General features: G+C 43.8%; 2 non-coding genes across 2 annotated transcripts; both read right to left on the minus strand.

Moving 5' to 3' along the window:
- Window positions 1-11,937: 11,937 nt before the first annotated feature.
- trnav-cac (transfer RNA valine (anticodon CAC)) lies at window positions 11,938-12,010 on the minus strand. The gene has a single exon. It is a non-coding gene; the product is annotated as a tRNA-Val (tRNA).
- A 1,535-nt stretch (window positions 12,011-13,545) lies between these two features.
- On the minus strand, window positions 13,546-13,618 carry trnav-aac (transfer RNA valine (anticodon AAC)). The gene has a single exon. It is a non-coding gene; the product is annotated as a tRNA-Val (tRNA).
- Between the last annotated feature and the right edge of the window lie 3,088 nt (window positions 13,619-16,706).

Here is a 16,706-nt window from a genome sequence, read left to right on the forward strand (position 1 = left end):
GGTAAAAGAAGAAACAGCATGTGTCCACCAGGGGGCGACGAAGATCCGTGGCTAACAAAAAACGAAGAATCTCTCATTCTCCAACATATCGTGGAAACACTCGGAGAAGGAAGCAGCACAAGAAAAAACCTGCAAAAAGAAAGTCTCAAAGAAAGAAAAATAGAGCCTCAGGATACATCTTTTAAACATGTCTTTTGTCCACAGTCTATCGGAAGAATGCGTCAAATCAGAACTGGATCTGTTTACAGTTCCATACACTCAAACGAGTATAGATAAGAGCATATATGTAGAGATTCCCCCTCTTTCTGCAATTTCAGACACGGCCCCTCAAGAGTTTTTTTATAGCTGGCAATGGCGAGGATTATATTGATTTGAATAACACATTTATTTTAATGAACTGTAAAGTGACTGATGAGGATGGCGATGCAATCGAGAAGACGGCCAACGCTGGGGTCTTCAATTACCCGGTGGCCACCATGTTTTCACAGGTGGATGTGACCCTGGGAGATCGGCTCATTAGTCAAAGCAGCAATACTTACCCCTATAGAGCCATGATGGAGTGTATCCTTAATTATAGTGAGGAGACCCTAAGCAAACAGTTCAGCCCCGGCCTTTTCTTCAAAGACATCCCGGAAGCTATGGACGACAAGGATCCAGAGGGACTCAATAAGGGTTTGCAAAAAAGAACGGCCTCTTCAACAGAAGGGAGGACCTTTGAGCTAATGGGGCATATCCATGCAGACATATTTTTCCAAGAAAAACTCATGCTCAACGGGGTAGACATTAAAATTAAAATGATCCGTAGTAAAAGTGCTTTTTGTCTGATGACCCCTGATACTGAAAAATATAAACTGACCATATTATCGGCCTCGCTGTTTGTGAAAAAAGTGTCCGTCTCCCCGGCGGTTAAACTAGGACACGCGCAGGCGTTAATGACGGCAAACGCCGAGTACCCGATCGAAAGAGTCTATATGAAAGTCCACAGAATCCCCGCAGGGACACGGGTGATGAACCAGGAGAATCTGTTTCTAGGACAGCTCCCAAAACAGGTTATTATAGGCCTCATGGATAATGATGCATTTACCGGGGTTTACAACAAGAACCCCTTTAACTTTAAAGATTATAATGCGGAATTTATAGCGTTGTACGTCGATGGTGTGCAGGTTCCATCCAGACCTTTTCAAGCTGACTTTGAAAACGGCAATGCGGTTCGTGAATATTACAGTCTAGTACTGGCCACGGGTCGCCATCTCAAGGATCAAACTCTACTGATCGATCGCCGGGAATACTGCAGCGGTTACACCTTGTACGGTTTCAACCTGACCCCTGACGAAGAGTGTGGACAACATTTTTCACTGATGAAGACGGGCAATATGCGTTTGGAGATGCGTTTCAAGCAGCCTCTACCACGCACTGTAAATATGGTCGTGTATGCTGTGTTTGACAACATTATTGAGGTGAATCAGAGGAGAAACGTTCCGTATGATTATTATTAAAATGAACACCAGAGAGCTCAACCACATCATGAATGCCCTGGCCGGCTCACGGAAACTGTTTCAAGGAGTCTACGCCTGCGATCAGCTGCCTAAATTTAAGATCAAGAATTTACCTGCAATGTACATAATCAACACATACCCTAAAAACATGCCCGGAGAACATTGGCTGGCTATTTATCTAAGGGAGGACCACCGTGGTGAATTTTTTGATTCCTATGCAAACCCCCCGGATTTCCGACCTTTCCCTCGGAAGATCAATAACTTTCTGCTCAACAACTGTCAAGAAACCATTTACAGCGGTCGTCAAGTACAAAGTCTTCAGACCTTCACTTGTGGTCAACACTGTGTGTTTTTCTTATATCATAGATCTAATGGAAGGTCATACCCCGATATTATGGCCTTGTACAGTGAGGATTTAGGCCAAAATGATAAAAAAGTGGCAGAGTTTGTCAGGACACTGTGGACCCCCCCTTATAACACAATGACTTACGACCCTGGCCAGCCATGTATACAGATGGGGTGTTCTTGTGAGGATTTTAAAAGATGTCATGCGTGTTAAGGTGAAAAAATAATGAAAACAGCCTTTGAATCATTAGTTTTTGTTTTTATTCAATACAATTCTTATACAAAGCAGGGGTTATGTTATAAATAAATGTACAACATTTGAAAAATAAATAAATAAAAAAAAAAATTGTTTGTCGGGTCATTATTTACAGGGGAGACAAATAAAAACATGAGATTAAAAAGCTTCCCAACGATGGATAGATCCTGAGGATGGTCGCTCAGCACGGTCAGAGTAATGAGATATCGGAGTCAGATCAGGCTCCACCTCTTTACACAGACGGATTTTTTGTCGCGTTTCCTGGTTAGGAACTGTGGATTGGGGCATGTTCAGACAGGCCATCGCCTGTAGGAAAGCATTCCAGCCTACAGGTCGGCGACTATCGGGTACCTTATTAGTGCTAGTGACACTCTTCAACAAATCAAACATGTGTGAACCTTTGATCAGTTGTCCTTTAAAAACAAATTCACCCTGTTCATTCCAAGCCGTTACCCGCGGTTTCTGAACCATTTTGTGCAGGATATATTCTGCATGTCTTTTGCTTCTGGCCGGCATGTTTCTCAAAACATCCGTTACAACACCTCCCTCTGAACTCTCAACAGGTTCGGTCACCGCAACATCTTTATCAACCGTACCTCCCGCATCAGCCCCAGAACCATTTTCTTGAGAGGCCATGGTTAAAGTTAAAATGTTTTGATCTTTTTCACCCTGTCTAACCAGACGGAGGTAGCGCTGTAAAGTGTTGGTATACAACTGGGCTTTGGAATACTGATTTAAATCGGCCCTGGCCTGTATAGCTTTCATTTCAGAGTTCAGGTTGTTTTCGGCCGTTTGTCTAATGGGCTCTGGCCCGAAAACATTTTTTCTCAGTTTCTCAAGCTGCTCCTGAGGGATCAAAAACATTTTCTGAGGATATTCCATTATTAACCCACTCTGGAAGCTAGAAGACTGGTTAGGAAAGGCACGGCTATGCTCAACAGCGGTACTATAAAACCCCCGGTTTGATTAATCTTCTTTCTTTTTCTTTTAATAGAATACTTCTTATTAGCGATGATCTTGATAACCGCTTTTTGTTTTTTGAGTTTAGAATGTTGAGAAGGGGTTAGGGGTATATTACCGCGTAAGATGTTAAAAGCTATTTCACACAGGGTCTCGATCAAATCCGAGGGGGCCCCTGCCAGCACAGCTTTCCTATGGCGCGGGCTCCCCTCAAATAACATTTGCAAAAGCGGCAGATTTCTTTTAATCCGAACAGACATTCTTATTTATTTCCTTTTCTTTAGCACATACACTGCCGGCCAATCGGGCGGGCACAAACCTGTTCTGAGGCGAAAGTCTTCTGGGGTTTGTGCTTTTAAGTCCGCAATCAAGTACCCGTAGGGTTTTTTGGTGGCATCCTCAAATGCCTCCAAAAAGAACTTGGTCTGGTTAGGGTACATTTGATGAGCCACGACGGTGACCTGTAGTTTATCTCTGGGGTTTTTAAAAAGAATTATATCATTGGCATTTAAATTAATAGTGCGGCTTTTTTTACCTTGAAAAAATAGATTTTGAACTAAATAAATAATACTTAAATTCCTATGATGAGTGTACTTTGTGAAAGCTTTTTCCACTTCACTGTTGTCACCGGCCTGCTCCATCAGGTCATCAAGGATCACTAGATTAGTTTGACCGGGCGGGAACAAGTCATCGTCACACAACGAGGCGGGGAGACCTTGCACAAATTTCAGATTATTTTTTTTCGAAGCCAAATCATCGTAGAGAGGTTGCCAGCAAGAGTAACACCACACTATGTTGTCAAGAGCTTGGGACACGGTTGCGTCCACATCTTCTATGATGTTCTTTATAAGATAGCTCTTCCCCGAATTGGAGGGACCGGCTATAATACAGGAGAAAGGGTGTTGAAGTCTGTTATCAAAACCACCGCTAATATCCATAAGGCAGAGTGGTATAATCAGTCTTCAACACTCTTTTATTGTACACCACCCTGAACCATTTGTTTAGTGATCTATTTTACAACGTGTACCCCTTTTTATTGCGATAGATCTGATTTCCGGCTGTAATAATCTCACGAGGAGGCGCGTCTTTCTCGGTTAAAAAACTTTCTACCAGGGTCGTCAGAGACTTGATGTTAATGAGCTTGATGTTACAGTGGTTCAGAGTGAAACCCTTAACTTTCATACAGGTCTTACCCGCAGCCGTTCTGTATGCGTAAGTCTTAGGACCCCCTGAAACAAACTCCACTATGTGGTCCTGAGGATCTAGTTCACTCGTTAACTCCCCAAGGTAGTCCCCGAGGGGAGGGACCCAATCCCCTGGCCTGGTGACAAAGATTACAGAGTCAGTATCTTGATAGAGCGTGCGTTCCTGCAACTGATCCATTAAGTTGTACAGTTCAAGCTGGGCGTAAGCCGTGGTAAAAACCGCTATGAAAACATTAACGTTCCCCTGTTTGGTGGGGAAATCTTTAGGGGCCCTCCACTGGACCTGTGCCACGTGGTCATTTAAGAATTGAAAGTGTGATACTGCATGTTGTTTGGTAAACATAAATTCTATAAACTGTTTAGGGGTTTTAATCAAGGTTGTGTTTAGACGGTAATTTCTTTCCCCAAACTTACCCCACAGACTGTTTAAAATCAGTTTGGACATTTGTCTCTTGGCGGGGTTTACAGTTATGTTCCCCAGCTCTAGACGGATCCCTTCCTTTTCAAAATATTGCTGAACATATCGCTCTTTGGCCGCGGAGTCAACACACCATGAGGGATAGCCCGATGCCTCCTGTTTCCCTTTCAGATGGGTCATAATGTAATCAGCAAAAAGAGTATCAGGTTTTTCAGAAAAATGCCAAACCTCATACACCTTACCGACTCTGTAACCTTTCTCCACCGCCTTGTCAAGCTCAATGCTACACCAGACACCCGTCAGCGCTCTCTCTTCATCACTGTGCAGACAAGAGGTAGTTTGATTTTCAGTTTCCACACACGTTCTACACAGAGGGAACATCAATTTTCCCGAACAACTGTAAGGCAACACGTGTAAGAACAGCTCGCGAGGAGGGTACATGGTGACTTTGATCAAACCAAAGTAATGTCCGATTTCGAGAAAGTCACGATAAACAATGGTTGGACGCCCCACCGGGTACATTTTGGTCTTGTTGACATAAGGGTACAGACTGGTGAAATCATAGTAATCTACTCTCTCACCCTCCTTTACCTCATAATGTAAACAGAGGGCGTTGGTACGACCCCCAAATAACGCATCCCGGGGCTCTAGACGTTCAGGAAAGTCCAAGGTTTCCATAAACCGTTGTACCCCCGCATCCTGTTGCTTCAGGGTCGTCCACTCGTGTTCCCAAATCACCAGCACGTTCAAACCATAGGTGTTTTTTAAAGTTTCAATTCGTTCCTGGAAATCATAGTACATATCACCGCAGAGTTTTTGTGTTACGGGGTTAAAGGTGTTTGGGTCGAAGCACTGAGGACAGCCATGGTAAATACAACCAGCAAACTCATAAGCGGTACGCCGCCCGAACACGTCGCTAAAACCGTCTAAGTAGTAAGGCTTTTGACTTCCCCTTGATTTAAAGCATGTCTGATGAAGATGTTATCCCGGGCACTCAGGTATTCCAGCCACTGTATGGAGACAGTCGAAAAGTTCTTTTGTCTAGCACGATAGTTGTCAGAAGTGGTGACCGCTATAGTGTTTTTCTGCAAGAAATTGGACCGATACATTTTCATGCAGAGAGACGCTATGGTCACACTTTGCAAAGGGTCGAGACCCGATGTGTTGATAACCTCGGCGCAGAAACGCACACAGGCTTCTTTAAGGATCACCACATCATTTTTACAATAAGCGGCCATCTCTTCTCGGAAATCAAAAACACCTCCCTTAACCGTATTGTACCATTTAAAGAATTCCTCCCTCTCATGAGACATCATAGTAACAACCCCATAATAAGAGGCGGGCGGGTAGGACCCTCGATAATTTTGAGTGTCCTTAGTATTAAAAAAATGGCAGAACCAACCTTTCTTCTGAGCCTCAAAACCCAGAGCCTTAGGCAAAGCGCTCAATTTCATGGGGAGGAAATTTAACGAGTCTATGTAACGTTAGTTGAAAGCTTCGTCGGTGAAACACATGATCTTGCTACCCTGAGCTATTATTTTTGGGGTCACCCCATTTTCCACCAGATACTTCATCAAAATGTAAGAATCATAACCCTTAGCATTGTGGGCAATAAATGTGTAATTGAGGTATTTTGGACCGCGATACCGCGTAAAGAAATCCCTGACACAACTCTCACCGCTAGCTGACCACTCACGATCCAACATGTCAATACAGTGTATATAATTAATTATAATTGTGCGGCGGCTCCTTTTTAACCGGCTGAATAAAGCACTGGTGTTCGGACCCCGGGGTTAAATCAGCATTACAGATCCTGCATCTCGGCTCCAGACATTTGTGTGGTTTAACCTCATGAAAACGGTACTGGAGGCAACACTGCGGGCAATATTTAGTTTGATCACAATAACTCAGTTTTTTAACCCCCTCAGAAGCGGCCCTCTGTACCTTATGCTCGGAAAAACAGAACGCAGAGAGACAAATCCTTAAGCAATCTTTTCATCGGATGGTAGGGGCCAAACCCTTACAACATTGCGGATTGAATCAGACGTTACAGTAACCGTCACAGCGGTGCTTAAGCTTATCATTGAAGGCCTTATAACAACAATGACAAACATACGAACAACCCAAAAAAGCCGTCAAACTCTTTATTCCAAAGTAATGACTATCACTTAGGAAGAGAAACAGTGTCTGTGTATGGGTTTCAGGATGTGTCTGAAATTTCACAAATACTTCCTTTACCTCACAACGGTACCACACAACAATTTTTAAAGACAACAACTCCTCAAACTTGGTGATGTCTGAAAAGGCAACCATCTGTTGAGAGTTTAAGCCGGCCTTCTGATGAAGCATTAAAGCCTCTTGCAGAGCTTGGGGTTCAGGCATGTCGGGGGTGAGTAGTTTTATTAAACTGTAAGCAAAACAGAGCTTATTGTCCCCACTGGAACTCACCACTAATTGCCTGAGCTTGGTCCTAATTATGTCGTTCTTCAAGCATTTCGACAGTCTTCTAAGCGCCCCACCCTCAGGGTTACGAACCACATTCATTACCAGAGACAGACAGACTTTCATCAGCTATGATGGCTGCGTTACTTTGCAATAACGCTTCGATTTTAGCCAGACGTCTAAATTATCTCCACTCAGCATTACAGATAGGTTGCTAAACAAATCATCCCCTCTGAGTTCTAACTGTACAACATCTCGAGGTCTGACCCTTTCAGCAACCTGTTCAAGCATTTTCTGCAAGGCCTCGTGTATGTTGACAAATATTTCTGCATAATTGTCACAATTTAAAAGTTCTGCAAAATTAAAACGCTGAATCATTTCAAAATTGTTATAGGCCGGTCTATCTATAATCACGGGATCACAGGTACTCTTGGACACATCATCATTTTGAACAAAGCCTTCACCCCCTACATTCTCACAGAGCATGTCCTCCACAGCCTTATCAGTCTCAGAACCCTCCACATTCCGAACACCCCCACTGCTGACATCTACAAAACCCCCTTTTTGAGTAGGCTCATTTAAAGCCTGTAAAAGTCCTTCAAAGATATCCAACCGGTTAATGTCAAGACCCTCCTCTATAGTGATGGCTGCTTCTGCCGCCATCCTGTGTTCTAATTGTCTCAAATCATTTATAATAGGGGCAGAATTTGGTAGGGGTAGCTCCTCCAAAGCCTCCACCATTTCAAACAAATCGGGGTGAACTAGGGGGTGAACCTCTATAAGCGCTACCGGTGGGAGGTGGTTATTTAGATCATTGACCATCTGTAACAGGTCGGGGTTCACCGGTAAGTCTGTTAATTCACATTCTATCGGTGGTAATTGGGGGTTATTTAAATCATTTATCATTTGTAATAGTTCCAGGTTCATTGGGACATCAGAGGAGTTCACAACAGGGCCGGGGATGTTCTCTCGGGAAGGTCTTTTTGGGGCCCTAGCTTGTTCATAATCCTTTAGTTTGTGAGTTCTTTTACCAAGTCAGGACATTTTTTAATTTATTTTTTATTTTTCCAACAACCCACAATAGTAAGGCGTTTTGTGTCTATTAAAACATTAAATACGGTACAATTCGTTAGTAAGGGTATTAATAAGGGTGTTTTGGCTCTCTATCAGCAGGTTTTGCCCCACTAACACAAGTCTTTGATTTTGTAACAAAGTATGTAGCAACTCATGCCGACCTTCAGTAAGTAGCTCCGGGGGCTGGTGGCCTGGCTCAGCTTCAAAGGATGGTTGCTCCGGTAAATCTCGGTCGAAGGAGGCAGGGAGCGAGCGTATACTCATGGACGGAGACCAAGAAGGCCTTTGCGGTGACACCCTGGCCAAGCGCGGGGTACTGTTCAGCGTTTCTGTAGCCAAGAAACGGGTCTGGGGGGACGATGTTGAAACCAGGCCGTCGTTGGGTGGTGTGTCAGCCCTGACTGACGGCGACCCCTGAGGTTGTTGGATGCCTGTATTTGTTCCGCCCGACAATGCGGCGGGCTGAATCTGGGGTGTTGAATTACCCCCAGAAGGCTGTGGCCTGAGTAGATGTTGGGGGGTCTCCAAGACCACCGTGGGGGATCCTCTCGGTGATGTCACCGGGGAAGATGTTTGATCCCACTTAGACGGGGTAATTGTCCTCAATAGCTCATCCACAGAAGAGTCTTGGGAAGAATAAAAATATACATTACATTTACATCTTTAAACGGCGACAGAAATCAAACTTAAAACAACATGTCCAGGACATTCAAAACCTTTAGCTTTTTTAGACCTTTGAAAATAGCCTTAGACATTCACTACAACGCCTTATTATTTACAGACAATATATTTATTAGGACTTGATAATAAATGTAAAACAGAGAAGCCGCTGTAAATAAACTGTTTCTTAAATGTTTCTTTAAAAACTGTAATATTGTTAATAAAACACACACACACACAACAACATTTCATTTTTAAACGAACCTTCCAAGTGTTAACGCTTCCTGATCCCGGGACTTCCTGTTTCACAAACGTTTTCACGATCTGTTTAAATATTAAATACAATGAACACCTTCAAGCCTTTTCCTACAACCACTTTAAAACAGAAGTATAATAGCGGGAGATAAGCCAAACAACTTACTAAACCCTTTCGGACGGCTTTACTTCCTAACCAGACGGTACGACAATCGGTCATTTCTAAACACGTTCCCCAGAAACAAGCCTAGATCTGTCCGGACTTCTAAAGATCTTTCCCAGAACCCCCCGCCCTACAGGAAACGGTCACCCATCGCTTAAATATTAGCCCTCAACGTGCAAACAAAGCCCTTTTAAAAACATTAAAGTTTGAAAGATCTTACTTACCTCCACAGAATAATCGTTTCTTATGTTTTTCGGCTGGTTTAGCTTTTTGCACCGCTGTGAAGGTAAGAGACATGTTTAACCTTTAACCACACCGCTTTATAAAAAGATTTAACCTCTTACAGGCTGCAGACATATACTCACAGCTATCAGATACCGGGGCTGACAGCCTTTCAGATTCTTGAAAGGTTACGGTTCTCGAAGGTAAAACGAAACAAGCCCTCGATGTGGAAGGCCTTTCGTTGTCTCGAACCACGTTTCTTAATACTGTTAGACAGGATAATTTTTTTAAAATTAACAAAACTGGACTCAAACATCTTACAGAAACGTTATACAAACAAACAGGGGTTTAGTTCTTACCCGGTCGGCAGACAGCCTGTCTAGGGACAACCACTTCTCTTGGTCGAGACATTAATCACAGGCCTTTCGATAGTTTCTGTGTAATTAAAGAGACCGGCATTAATATATATTAAAACGTTTTCATAACTCTAATGAGCCGCTTCAAAACCACACACACCCATACATAAGAACCCATGAGCGCAAACACAAAAATCTTACCGTCGTTGTTCCAGATGATCTCCTCAGCGTTGGGAATTAACTCCTGTTGACTGGCTGAAAAATAATTTTACAGAACTTAAAACAAATGTTATAGCCTTATTTACAATACATGCACACAACACGCTCTGAGTCAATGAAAATAATCTGAAGACTTGCCTAAAAACTCGTTTAAATCGAAGTCGCTGATGTTGTTTCCGGACATTGTTGATCTTTAGACTTAAATCGAAAGGTCAGTATGAGTCTGTCGAGCTGAAGACCAGACCTTCATACTTATACTGATGGCCACATGCCGGATCTGCTTGTAAGGCATTGTTCTGGTCTGGCCTTTGTGCCGCCCTGTTACCAATTAACATATCAAAACCAACCAATAAAATGACACTGCATCAAATTTCAAATAGAAACCAAGATGGAGACGATCTCTTCCTCTCTACTCTAAACTTTTATTAGAACCTTTAGGTCTCTCAAAAAAACATTTCTAAGCATCAAGACCTATAGTCAACAAACCACTAAGAATATTTCAGGCCTTTATAAGCGCTAAAAAACAACCTGAGCCAAGAAAATAACTATAAAGATCTAAAATAACTAGCGCTTTTACAGTGATTTTTTTTTTTTTTTTTAATAGCGATGCTTTGTTTGGTATTAAACAAGTCACAAACTACTCAGAACAGCGTTTATCCCCGCAAAAGAGATATTTGGGTTTATTTTACAAAGCTTATAAATTATATAGGTTAAAAGTATTCTGAATGTTTTGATACCACACGCCATACCTACTGTTGTCTGAGCCCACCCCCGCCCCCCATGGTGTGAGTGATTTAGCCTTGAGTGTTGTGATCTATTTAGCATTGAGTGATCAGTTGTTTTTATTTTTTAAACGATTCCTTATCATCAGGGATTGAGACTGCTAAAATACCTTAAAAGCATATCCTTATCTTAAGTCTAACTCCTATGAGCTTTAAGACCCTAGAATGTATTTAAGTAAAACGACTGAACACATTATGTGAGAGATAAAATATAACCACAGCTTTTTTTTTTTTTTTTTTACAAAAACAATTAACCTATACACACAAACACCCACACACACACCCTCTTTTTTAATTTTATTTTTAATTAAATTTGAGGGGAGAGACAGAGCCAGATACAGTGTGGATAACATAAGTACCCTATGCAAAACAGGCATTGTTAGGACCTGGGATCATAACAGACAACAGAACTTGTTGATCTTATAAAATGATTGGGCGAGAGAGAGAGAGAGACAGACAGAGACAGTGTGAATATGATAAACGCACTATTCAAAACTGGCATTGTTAAGACCTGGGACCATTACAGACAACAGAACTTGTTGATCTTATAACGGTTTAGATTTACTAAACCATTACATGTATATTTAAAAAAGACCCCCAAACACTACAGGAAGAGCCGACCCATTCACACTCTACAGTTGACCAACAAGAACAACAAGAACAACAGGTTATGGGCGGCCTTGTTGTTCAGGGTTTTATGGGTGTACACTTTCTGACGGATATGACGTAGGAATAATTAAGGAAATAACTCTACCTAAAATCACGCCCCCCAATTATGACGTAGGAATATTAATAAGCTTAGGGCATACGTCATAACAAAATAGGCCGCGCCCATAAAACTCTACCATCTACTCATAAGAGTAACAGCAATGTCGCCGATCCTGCTACGGTCGTATTGTAACAGCAACAACATGTATCGATTTTAAAAGTGTCAGTTCCAGCGCCTCGCAAAGCTACCCTTCTGCGATCGTTTGTTCTCAAGGTCAGGATTTCTTGCCACTCCGAGGAAGAGAAAACTACAGCCAGCCTTGGGGCAGAGAGATGGGGACGGGTAACACAGCACTGGCACATGTGCACCGCGGGTTGTTTCCACCCGGTTTCGAACCGGGGACCTTTCACGTGTGAGGCGAACGTGATAGCCACTACACTACGGAAACCGCCCCGTCCTGGTGTTTCGAATGGCTCCCATCGAAGCCGGCTGGTAAAACACACACAGGCGTTTCCCGTGGGCCAGCCTGTGAGATAAAGGTTTCTATTTTCACTGACCTATTTTGCATTGCTCAAGGGCACATCAGGACACTTTGGAAACTCTTTCAAAGGAAGAACGCCCTGAGCTATGACAAGACTAACACTTACCCCAACAAGGTGATGCTCAATGGCTTGTTCAAACAGCTGCTGCTCGTCTTGTGCCACCATCAGACAATCACAGAGCTATTGTGCCTTCTACACCTTACGGTAGCTACAAATCTAACTACTGCTTTACTTTAACAATAATAATGACGGCGACCACGACGACAACAAGAACAACAAGAAAAACAAGAACAACAACAACAACAAGAACAAGAACAACAACATCATCATCAGATTTTAATTAAAAGTGGCTACACCAGTGTTAACAATTTCAACCTGTCGACGGACGGACGCTCTGAGTGCACCGATTTCGGGACACTTCGGAAACTCTTTCAAAGGCAGGACGCCCTGCGCTCAGACAGTGCCTGCACTTAACCCAACAAGGTGATGCTGAATGGCTTGTTCAAACGGCTGGTGGTCTTCCGTCACCACCAGACTATCAGAGCTATACTGCGCCTTCAACTACATAAGAGTAACTGCAATGTCGCCGATCCTGCTACGGTCGAATTGTAACAGCAACAACATGTATCGATTTTAAAAGTGTCAGTTCCAGCGCCTCGCAAAGCTACCCTTCTGCGATCGTTTGTTCTCAAGGTCAGGATTTCTTGACACTCAGAGGAAGAGAAAACGACAGCCACCCTTGGGGCAGAGAGATGGGGGACGGGTAACACGGCACTGGCACGCGTGCACCGCGGGTTGTTTCCACCCGGTTTCGAACCGGGGACCTTACGCGTGTGAAGCGAACGTGATAGCCACTACACTACGCAAACCAACCCGGCCTGGTGTTTCGAATAACTCCTATCGAAGCCGGCTGGTAAAACGTACACAGGCGTTTCCCGTGGGCCAGCCTGTGAGATAAAGGTTTCTATTTTCACTGACCTATTTTGCATTGCTCAAGGGCACATCAGGACACTTTGGAAACTCTTTCAAAGGAAGAACGCCCTGAGCAATGACAAGACTTACACTTACCCCAACAAGGTGATGCTCAATGGCATGTTCAAACAGCTGCTGCTCGTCTTGTGCCACCATCAGACAATCACAGAGCTATTGTGCCTTCTGCACCTTACGGTAGCAACAAATCTAACTACTGCTTTACTTTAACATTAGTAATGACGGCGACTACGACGACAACAAGAACAACAACAAGAACAACAACATCATCATCATCATTATCATCAGATTTTAATTAAAAGTGGCTACACCAGCGTTTACAATTTCAACCTGTCGACGGACGGACGCTGTGAGTGCACCGATTTCGGGCACTCCAATGAAGAAAAGCTACCCACCGCCTCCGGGGAACCACGAGGGCAAGCAGGATGAAAAGGACCGGCCCACAGCAGGCTGTTTCCGCCCAGTTTCGAACCAGGGACCTTTCGCGCGTTAGGCAAACGTGATAACCGTTACACTACGGAAACTGACACCGCTGCCTCTTGCTTCGAACGGTTACCGTTGAAGCCTGCTGGTAAAACGTGCTCAGGCGTTTCAGGTCGGCTTGGCTATGAGATGGCGTCTGAAGTGCCGCGAAAGGATGCCATTTTCACTGACCTGTTTGGCATTGCAAAAGGCCACATCAGGACACTTCGGAAACTCTTTCAAAGGCAGGACGCCCTGCGCTCTGACAGTGCCTGCACTTAACCCAACAAGGTGATGCTGAATGGCTTGTTCAAACGGCTGGTGGTCTTCTGTCACCACCAGACTATCAGAGCTATACTGCGCCTTCAACTACATAAGAGTAGATAGTAGGGTTTTTTGGGCGCGGCCTATTTTGTTATGACGTATGCCCTAAGCTTATTAATATTCCTAAGTCATAATTGGGGGGCGTGATTTTAGGTAGAGTTATTTCCTTAATTATTCCTACGTCATATCCGTCAGAAAGTGTACACCCATAAAACCCTGAACAACAAGGCCACCCATAAATACCCCCACCCCTCTGAAGGCAACGCCCCGAAACTCTCCTCTCTATTTAAGAACCCGCGCTTCTTTTAGGCAATACCTCTTTAATTCTCAGCTTCTGAAACATCCCGCTTCTTCAACATGTCCAGCGACATCAACATGAAACCCCGCAAGAAACAATCCCGGGCAAGGGTTCCTGTACTCACCAATTTGAAGATTGAACGCTCCTGGGTGTTGTTCTGCGGGGCTCGACAGGGTTACCGCTTTAAAAGGGATCCCGGCTATGTTGGAGTGGAGCTTTTTGCTTTGGGAGAGAAGGAGGGTACGTTGGAACCTTTTGAGACGGTAATTGAATACTCTTATGAGGACTGGTTGAAGGTGATGGCCTGGAAATATCTGGGGCTTGTGGATAAGACTCTAGAAGGCTTGCAAGAGGGTCCAAGAGAATGCGAAATGGAGTCTCCGACTCAGGGTTTTGAAAGGTGTGAATGGGAAAGCTTGCAGAACTACGGTAGAGTGGTGAAGAGTCTATCTCTAACTACAGATCGTAAGATTTTGTTTAGCAGTACCCTGATTACAAACCCTATTGAAAGGGGTGTGGAGGATCCAGAAAAACAGGTTACTGAAATTATGTTTGACGCCGTGGACTGGCCGTTCTTGAAAGAGGTCATAAACTGAATAAATGATGGTTTTGACATCTTGACCAAATGTTCGCAACTGGATTTGGTTAGAAGGAGAATATGCTGGATTATGGATTATATATCCCCCTTGAATGACGACGACGATGATAAAACAGACGACGTGTGGGGTTTTGAAGGGGGGTCTGACGGCTCAGGGGCTACTCTCTTCTAAGAGGGCGGTGTGTCGTGACGTAGTGAAGAGATAGGATAAAAGGCACAACAATTCATTCATGGTTTAAAATTAAAGAGAATGTCTTACCCGAAAGCTGCGGACGTCGACAGGCTCTACAGGCCTCTTCAAACCCGGGATCACCCCTGGTTCTATTCCCCAGATTTTGTATACACTCCGGAACCCTCTGACTGCGGTTACTCTCCAAGACCTCAGACCCCGGTCCCTCAGGATGAAACAACATGCGGTGCGATGGATGTCCAAATGAGTCTCGGGGATCCCCAGCCTCTGGAGCTCATGGAGGGCCTTGATTTTGCCGAACTGTCTACCGTCTGTGCGTCTCAGGAGGGGGTCAGTCCAATGGATGTAGAAACACCCCACAAACCACCAGGCGACCCAATGAGCATCGGACTGTCCCGGAGGCATGATGAAGACGCAGGATTTATGCCCGGGGTATGTGACCAAGTAAGCAGAGTGGTTAAAAGCACCCTGGTGTATATTCTGAGTGCTCTCATCGACCGAGCTCTGAAAGAAGTCTGTCGGGGGTGTGAAGTGAATCACCCCAGTCAGTTGAGACACAGTTGTTTGTTTGAACCAGACCGTTACTATTTCCTGTTCTATTTCAACGTGTTTTACAGAAGACTCAACAAACCGTGGCTGAAACTGGCACTAATCAAGGCGCTGTCTTACTCCCACATACATGTCACTGCGGGACAAGTCCAGAAAATCATAGATGAGATTTTGCTGGAGCTGAAAAAGGAGCCGTTTATAATAGAGAAACTTGGGCAGCTGCTCAATGACCTGGATGAGCCGAGTAGAAAAACCGCTGGCAAGCTAAAAGCTTATTTCTTCCGTAAAGAAGTTAAAGCTGGGGGCAGCGACGAAGAATTCGACATCTACGCCACTGATTCAGACTCTGACCTGAACTAAGGGACTTTGAACATGGGGAATGTTCTGGACTGCTTCTGCAACTGGTTCTGTCATCAACACTCTGCAGCTAACCTGAGAGCGCTATTACACCATGTGCTTGACAGAAAAGTAGCCAACGCGAGCCTTTTCTCTACAGATTTAACCATCGATGAGGATCAACTTTCAAACCTGGAAAAGTGAATGGCTGCTGTAACAAAGACCGGGGGGTACGAACACTGGGATGAAGCGCTCAAGGGGGCCAAGAATGATATTAGGCCATTTCATCAACATCTGTATGACCTTTTACTGAGCATGTTTAATACACCTCTGTTTACTTTTAAAATAGGTCATATTGTTGTTTTATTTACATATGTAACTGAGGTGTGTGCCTACAAGATAAAGAAACAGGTATATTTGTTGATATAGATCAAGTAACCAATCATCTGATTTCTTTTTGTCTGGACCGTAGAAAAAATTGTTGTGTATGTTATACTTTTCTCAAATGTCTAAAAAGGGGTATCTGCTCTCCTGAAGTTGAATAAAAAACCTTGTATAAAAACTTTGCGCATAGTGTGGGTCTGTGTGGTTATTTGACAGAATGACTCGGCAAGCTCCCCAAATGCAGGAACTATACTACAACCCAGCCAAGATTGGGGGTTTGGCGGGTAAGAAGGGTTTTCAAAGAGGACTCGCTGAGGCCGGAGTGAAGGTTAATGTTGTGGTTGTTTCAGAATGGTTACGGGAACAAGACGCCTATACCTTTCATAAACCTCTCAGGATTAAGTTTAAAAGAAACCGCGTATATGCAACTGACATAGACTCACAATGGCAAATGGATCTAGTCGATATGTC

Source organism: Amia ocellicauda (genome assembly GCF_036373705.1).
Source record: "Amia ocellicauda isolate fAmiCal2 chromosome 11 unlocalized genomic scaffold, fAmiCal2.hap1 SUPER_11_unloc_2, whole genome shotgun sequence".
Lineage (NCBI taxonomy): Eukaryota > Metazoa > Chordata > Actinopteri > Amiiformes > Amiidae > Amia > Amia ocellicauda.